The following is a 7,785-nucleotide window of genomic DNA, read 5'->3' on the forward strand; positions in this document are numbered from 1 at the left end:
TAACAAGACATGGAGGGAGGGGACACAGACACACTGAGGGAATAAAAGCAGAAGGCAGGCAGAGGGAGATAGGGTGGGAGCTGCTGTTGGGGTACAGGCCGGGCCAGACCTTGAAGGAGTTGGGGAGCCAAGGAGATGAGCTTCGAGAGACATTTTCTCCCGTACTCCTGGAGGCCAGAAGTCTGAGATCAAGGCGTCCGCAGGGCTGTGCTCCCTCTGATGCTCTAGGCAAGGATGCTTGACGTTCCTTATTTGCCACTGCATCGCTCCAACCTCTGCCCTTGCCTTCACAGGGCCTTCTGTGTGTGTCTCTGTGTGTCCGCTCTTCTCATCAGTACCAGTCACCGGTTTTATGGTCCCCCCCTCAAGCTGCTCCAGTGTGAGCTCATCTTAGCTAATTATATCAGCAGAGACCCTGTTTCCAAAGAAGGTCACTTTTGAGGTTCTGAGTGGACATGAATTTGGGGGGACACTAATCAACCCCCACGGTGGCCTGATGTGATTTTCCCTTGGTGCGAAGGACCCCAGTAGCACGAGGAGTGGACTGGGAGGGGGGCAGCTGGGGTCAGGAGAGAGAGGGAGCAGACCGGCGTGAGGTCGGGGATGGTGGTGATGGAGGGACGGGGATGGCGCGGAAGCAGCTCTGGAAGCAGCATCAGCAGGATAGGGGGATGGACACCACGTGGGGCAGAGAGAAAGGGAGGTTTTGAGAACATGCCCCAGGCTTTGGGTGGCTTGTCAGCCCAGTCATCAGTCAACCCAATGTGGTGAGGCTTAGGGTAGGATATGAAATAGACACGCAGAAGGGAAAACAGAAGAAAACATTTACAAGAAAGAGGAGGAGGCTCGGGGCGTGCATGCCCCCGAGATTTGCCCATGAGCTACAGGAGTTCTCCGGGGACACTTCAAAACCTGTCTCAGCGCGTGGGCACCACACGGAAGCGGCTAATGGCCCAGGATAAATAGAATAAATAGAATAAATAACCCTCCCAGTGAGCTCATTCTTCAGTTAGGTCCCTCCCCCTTGCTCACGCCAGCCCCTGGGTGGGAAAATTGATGATGACATTACCAGCATCTTGTGGCCCCGGGGCAGACGGCGGACCCCGGGTGATGAGCTTGCCTTCCCCTTCTCCCAGTGTCTGTGGCCTGTGGCCTGGCACGGCGGGCAGGGGTAGGAGTTGAGTCTGGATCTCTGACCAACAGTGCTGGGAAGGGTCCCTAGCATTTTCCCCCACTGACTCTGGAGCCAGGCTTTAGGTTTGCTTGAAGACTCTGTATTAGTTTCTGAGGCTGCTGTAAGAGACGAGCACCATGTTGGTAACTTCAAACGGCAGACATTTATTTTCTCTGGAAGCCAGAGGTCTGAAGTCAGTGTCCCTGGGCTGAAATCAAGGTGTCTGCAGGGCTGTGCTCCCTCCGGAGGCTCTAGGGGAGGACCCTTCCTTGCTTCTTCCAGCCTCTGGGGGCTGCGAGTGTTCCTTGACTGTGGCCATGCCTCTCCAAGGCTGAGATGTTCACGTTCCCTCTGGATACATGGATTGCATTTCGGTCCCACTGAGTAACCCAGGATAATCTCCCCATCTCCAGAGCCCTAATTTAATCACATCTGCAAAGACCCTTTTTCCTAATAAGCTCACACATAGAGGTTCCAGGGATTGGGACCTGAGATCTTCAGAGGGGCCGTTATTTACCTCCCAGGGACTCCTTTACTTATGTTGGCATGGACAAGTTACTTCCCTGTCTGTGCCTCAGTTTCCTCATATGTAAACTGTAGAGACTCTGCTTTTCAGAAAAGAACCTCTGACCTTTAGTTGGCCACAAGGTCATTAGAATACAGACTTAATTTTGCAGGCTTTCTGCAGCTTGCTGAAACCGTGTGCCTAAGTTCTGGCCAGTGAGATATCAGCAGAAGCTGGTGTGTGTAAGTTCTGGGCAGCGTCCTCCTCCTTCCCTTTCCTCTTCTGGCTGTTGGAAGTTGGATGTACGGCTGTAGGGCTGGAGCAGCCATTTTGGGCCATGAGGTGAATTTGGGAATGAAGACCACCACCTTGGAGGTTCTTAGGAAGATTGAAGAGCATTGACAAGAGGGCATAGAAACCTGCTCCGAATATTATGCAGCCATCAAAAGGAATGAGATCTTGCCATTTGCAACGACGTGGATGGAACTGGAGGGTATTATGTTGAGCGAAATAAGTCAAACAGAGAAAGACATGTATCATATGATCTCACTGATATGAGGAATTCTTAATCGCAGGAAACAAACTGAGGGTTGCTGGAGTGGGGGGTGTGGTGGGAGGGATGGGGTGACTGGGTGATAGACACTGGGGAGGGTATGTGCTCTGGTAAGCGCTGTGAATTGTGCAAGACTGTTGAATCTCAGATCTGTACCTCTGAAACAAATAATGCAATATATGTTAAGAAAAAAAAAAAAAGAAGAAGAAGAAGAAGGTAGCGGGAGGGGAAGAATGAAGCGGGGGAAATCGGAGGGGTAGATGAACCATGAGAGACGATGGACTCTGAAAAACAAACTGAGGGTTCTAGAGGGGAGGGGGGTGGGAGGACGGGTTAGCCTGGTGGTGGGTATTGAGGAGGGCACATTCTGCATGGAGCACTGGGTGTTATGCACAAACAATGAATCATGGAGCACTACATCTAAAACTAATGATGTAATGTATGGGGATTAACATAAGAATAAAAAAAAAAGAAAAAAAAAGAAACCTGCTCCGAGAATATTTCTTCCTCCCCGTCCCCCTCCAACCCCCCGTCCCCTTCCCATCCTGTTCCCGTACCTAGCCTTCTCCTCCTCCTTAGCCCAATGCTGCTGTTTTGGTCCTGAGGTTCCTGAACCCCCAGGTGTTGTTGGCCATGGCATTCAGTGCTCCGACCAGCTGAGCGCTGGGGATCTCGGAGTGACGTGTCCACATACGCCACACCCACAGCTTGCCTTTGTAGTCATTCTCGGTTATTAATCAATATAATGAACGAGGAAGCAAGCCACTGCACTGGGCACTTGACATACCCCGTTTCCAAATTTACAGCAATTATTTTGTAGAATTATTATTATGGAAGAGATCGTGTTATCTTTGTGAGAGTCCTACCTGCTGTTCCTGGGGCTTATGGGTGAAGAAGCCTCCCAGTTTCACAGCTGCTGGGGGCGGAATCAGGAGTCAATCCGCCCCTCTGCTCTTCCGTGGTAGTTTCTGGAGCCCCCACAGGGGATTAGCCCTGGGTTAATAAATATAAGGGAACTAAGATAAAAAAGATCAGTCCCACTCTGAGGAATCCTATGTGGAGAGGCATGCTGGCATGGGGAAGCCGCGTGGGGTCAGCCTCTGCAGTGGTTCTTGGAGAGTCAGATTTGAGCTGAGTCGTGAAGAGGGGTGGGGGTGTATAGACAGAGACAATGGGGTGAGCTTTGGGGTAGTGAGAGTCAGGGTGTGTTGGAGAATCAGGAAGTGGACAGTTTGTCCTGGGCAGGGGTGAGGGTTTTGAGTCTGGGCAGAATAAAGTTTCCTCCTTCCAATCGGAGTTTTGTTTCTTTCTCCTCCAAGAAGTGAATTTTTATTTATTTTTTATTTTTTAAAGATTTTATTTATTTTTTTGTCAGAGAGAGAGAGTGTGCGAGCACAAACAGGGGGAGTGGCAGGCAGAGGGAAAAGCAGGGTCCCCGCTGAGCAGGGAGCCCGATGCGGGGCTCGATCCCAGGACCCTGGGATCATGACCTGAGCCGAAGGCAGACGCTTAACCAACGGAGCCACCCAGGCATCCCAAGAAGTGAATTTTTAAATACCAGCATAGCACTTACTTACTGAGAGAAAATCTGGAATATATGGGAAACCACAGAGCATACCCCTCTATCTGAGCATTCAATGCTGCCGATTTATTGGGATCTGTGGCTCACCCTTACGAGCCCTCCCAATGCCAGGCACCTTCTCTCTGTCCTCGCGTGGTGGGAGGGAAGGGGGAGGGAAGGTGGGGCATCTTTTATAAGGACTCTAATTCCATCCATGAGGGCTCCACCCTTGTGACCTGGCACCTCCCAAAGACCCCACCTCCCAATGCCGTCACACTGACAGTTAGGATTTGAACAGGAATTTGGGGTTCCACTCAGCCCATAACAAGTGCCACTCAAAGACCCCTCATTGTTACCTTTTTATAGTGACAGCCCGCTCCCCCACAAGCAAGTGCTAGTCTGTTCTCTGTTTCTATAATTTTGTCATTTCCATTTGTCATATAAATGGAATTACGTGGTATATCACCTTTGAGATATATATATATATATTTTTTTCTCACTCAGCAAAATGCCCTTGAATATTCTCCGTGTAATTTTGCTTCTTACAATGTGAGGATTGTATTCAAATTGATGGATAGGTCATAATGTATTTAACAAACCCCCTCCTGCTACTTAGCTGATTTCCACCTAAAAATTATTTTGCGTTCTGCTGTGGCAAATATCCTTGAAGCTTAGTATGTACTGCTCTAAAGATTTATTTCTGAAGACAGATCCTTGTGCCGGACTTGCTGGGCCATGCATGTTTCCAGAAACATCTTGCCTAACTGCCCAGGAGAGACAATGTCCCGATGTTTACCCCTACACCTGACGTGGAAGACTGTTCAGGTCCCTACACCCTGGCCCCCTTAAGGAGAAAGCTCCTGTTCTCCTCAGCTCATCGGAGGGCTGGGGTTGGTAAGTATGGACAGGAAGGGGCGAGAGCAGAGAAGCAGCCAGAATATCAGTGGGGGGGCCTGTGGTCCAAGGGAGAGGTGTTGGGGCTTTGGCTCTGTGTCCCGGTTTGATGAAAGGTTATGTGGCCACTGTACTGAGAGGACACAGGGGAAGGAGGGGCCCTTCTATTCCTCGAGGCTGCCTAGCTTCTTGCTCTTTTTCCATTGAAACACGACCAGCATCATGCAGGGCTCGCACACATGGGCTCTTGAGGGGCCACATGGGTCGCAGAAACTGTGATGTAAGGAAAACACGCTCTCTCCTTTCTCCCAACACATCGACTCTAAGCTCTAGCGATCTTCCTGCCTCCCCACGCTTTGACAGATGGAACACAGGAAATATTCTCTTTTCCCTTTATCTGGCACCAACCACACCCGCTCTGGCCGTGGGGCCTTTGCTATTGCTGCTGCCTCCACCTGGCATGCTCTGAGGGTTCACCCCTCACCTCCCGGGATTCCCCGTGTCACCTTCTCAGGGAGGCTTTCCTGAGCCTCCCCTTCCATCTCCTTGCCCCTGCCCTAGACTCCTAGCCCACTTTCTCTGCTTGACTTTCCGTTAGCATTTATCACCACCCACGATATGGATTTATATCAGTTTTGTCTGTGTTCCCCCACATTTCTGCTGTCTTGCTCCAGGCTCTATCCTCAGTGCTGAGTACAGTACCTGACTCTTGGTAAGCACGCAAAACGTCTTGTTGAATGAATGAGTGAATGAATGGAAGACAAAACAGAAGGAGGAGTGAAAAGAATGACGAGAAAAACGAACTTACTCCCGCATAAGACATTCCATGCTGGTGCGCTACGCCTGGCAGCCAGCGCCTCTGGGGACTGGTGAGTGAAAGGGACTGGTGGGGTCTGGGGTAAACTGACATGTTGCCGCCTGTGGGGGGGGGGCACCCAGTGTCTCACCCCAGCCCACTGCTGCCTTTAGTTTTTCAGGATTGAGTGAAAAATCTCACTTTACGTTACCATAATCAAATAGAGTTGCCAATATTCGACCATTCCTGGCCCACAGAAGCGGTAATTCCATGCGATTCAAACTTAAATCACAATTCCTCCCGATTAAAATTGTTGCCAGCGCATTTACAACATCATTAACCAGAACAAACCCGCCGCTTGGGCCAAAGTGACACTTTTATGAGCTGGGCGCTCCCGGGGCCAGCAGTTTGCAAGCTCTATCAAGGCTTACAGCAGGTAGCTGCCACCCCCCAGAAGCAGAGCACGCAGCTCCGCCCGGGTCCCTGGGACCAGGAACTTGTTCAGCCACCAGCACGCAGGGGGGCTGGGCAGGGAGAAGCGGGGAGAGGCCAGGGAGAAGTCAAGCGTTTAGGGTGAAGCCCTTCCCCACCAAGTGTAAGTGCAGACCCCCGTGCGGAGCCCTTTCTCAGGGAGGGGCTTCTGCCCCCAGCAGGTCTCTGGGGGCCGCGCGAGGGGCACCACCTTTGCTGGGCCCAGACTGAGCTCCTTCTCATCCGGGGCAGTGATCTTGTCAGGCAGCAGGGGCTCGTCAGCCCGGTGCTGCAGGTCATCAGATGCACAGATGTTCGAAACTCAGGAAGGTGCTAAAGAGGCTTCTGGGCAATTGGGAGGAGGGGCGGGGGTGGGGGTGGGGAGAAGAAGCTTCTGGAAGTAAAACAAGCCAATCACCCAGGACCTTGTGAGGGGGCCTTGGGATTGAAAAGTGGTCCCACCTGTGGGAAGGGTCAGGCATGGTTCTCTGCCTGTAGCATCGAGATGAGCCAGGGCCCAGCATGGTAGGGGCGGGGGGTGGGGGGAAGGGGGTTCAACCTGCTCAAGGACATGTGGGGGATGCCCCCTTCCCCACCCTGCCGAGTGTCCCAGCGTCTCCCAGGCCTTTGGGTTGGGCACAGTCCCCAGGGCCTGGCAGCGCCCCTTGCCTTCTTCCACTTGCCATCTGACTGATTTCCTAGCACGTGTGCCCTCAGCTTCCTCCCCAGCTCTGGGTGCTGTGGACATGGCAGTGAGCGAGAGGCGAGGTGGGCCAGATGGAAAACGAGGAAGCAGGTGAACGCGCGGTGCAAGGTTGGGAATTGTGGGAACCCCGCGCCCTGGGCACAGCCACCTGCCTTGCTCCCGCCTCGGGCTCCTCCCCGTCCTCTCTGGGGCCACAGACACGCTGTCTCCTCTTTTCTCTGGCCGGAGACCTCGAAGGCCCATATGCCCACATGCCCGAGTCATTGGCCACCAAACCTGGGTTCCCTTTCTCAGCTGTTGGAGAGGGGAGGTGCTCAGGGGGCAAAGCGGCTCCAGGTGAGGGAAAATACTTGCCTTTCTAGGCGTGGCCATGGGGTGGGAGCCGTAGCTGTTCTACCCTTCTCAAAAATTGGAGTTTTCCAGCACAGCAAAGAAAAAGGAACGATTGCAAATCAGTTAGACACTGTACTAACAGGTGGAAGTTTGCTGCACTGACACACATCTACGGACATTTGGAATCATTTACCCGGTAACGTCTGTCTTCTCCACTTGCTTGAAATGATCAGTCTAACCCTTACTGCGTGCTTCTATATGCCGGGCACGCTTCTAAACACTACATGGATTTGCTCATCTAAGTCCATGACGTAGGGACCATCAGGATCCTTTGTTATAGTAGAGGAAATTCAGGCACAGAGAGGTTAAGTAAGGTGCCCAAAGACACACAGCTAGAAAGAAGAGGGGTCTGGGATTTGAATGCAGGGCTCCCGGTCCTCCATTCTTAACCTCAGGGCTGTGTTGCTGTCAGTGAAGTGAGGGCAGGAACCAGCCTGTTTGCTCAGCACGGGTCCCCAGCGTCTGGCTTGGAGTAGATGTTCAGTACCTACTTGTGGAATAAATGAATGAATGGATAAAGACCCTTTTATCAGAGGGATGGTGCCTACTGTGAGGGGCTCCAAGGCCGTGTAGGCTGTCTTTGGTTTGATTCCTCTTTGACAAATGAGGGAGTGAGTGAGCAAGGGAGTGGGCGGGGCAGCGGGTGGGACAGTGGGCGGGGCAGCGGGCGGGGAGGGGGGGGGGGGGGGGGTGGGGGAGTGAGCAGAGGGCTAGGGAGTGGGTGGGGCAGTG

This window comes from Neomonachus schauinslandi, chromosome 10 (genome assembly GCF_002201575.2).
Source record: "Neomonachus schauinslandi chromosome 10, ASM220157v2, whole genome shotgun sequence".
Lineage (NCBI taxonomy): Eukaryota > Metazoa > Chordata > Mammalia > Carnivora > Phocidae > Neomonachus > Neomonachus schauinslandi.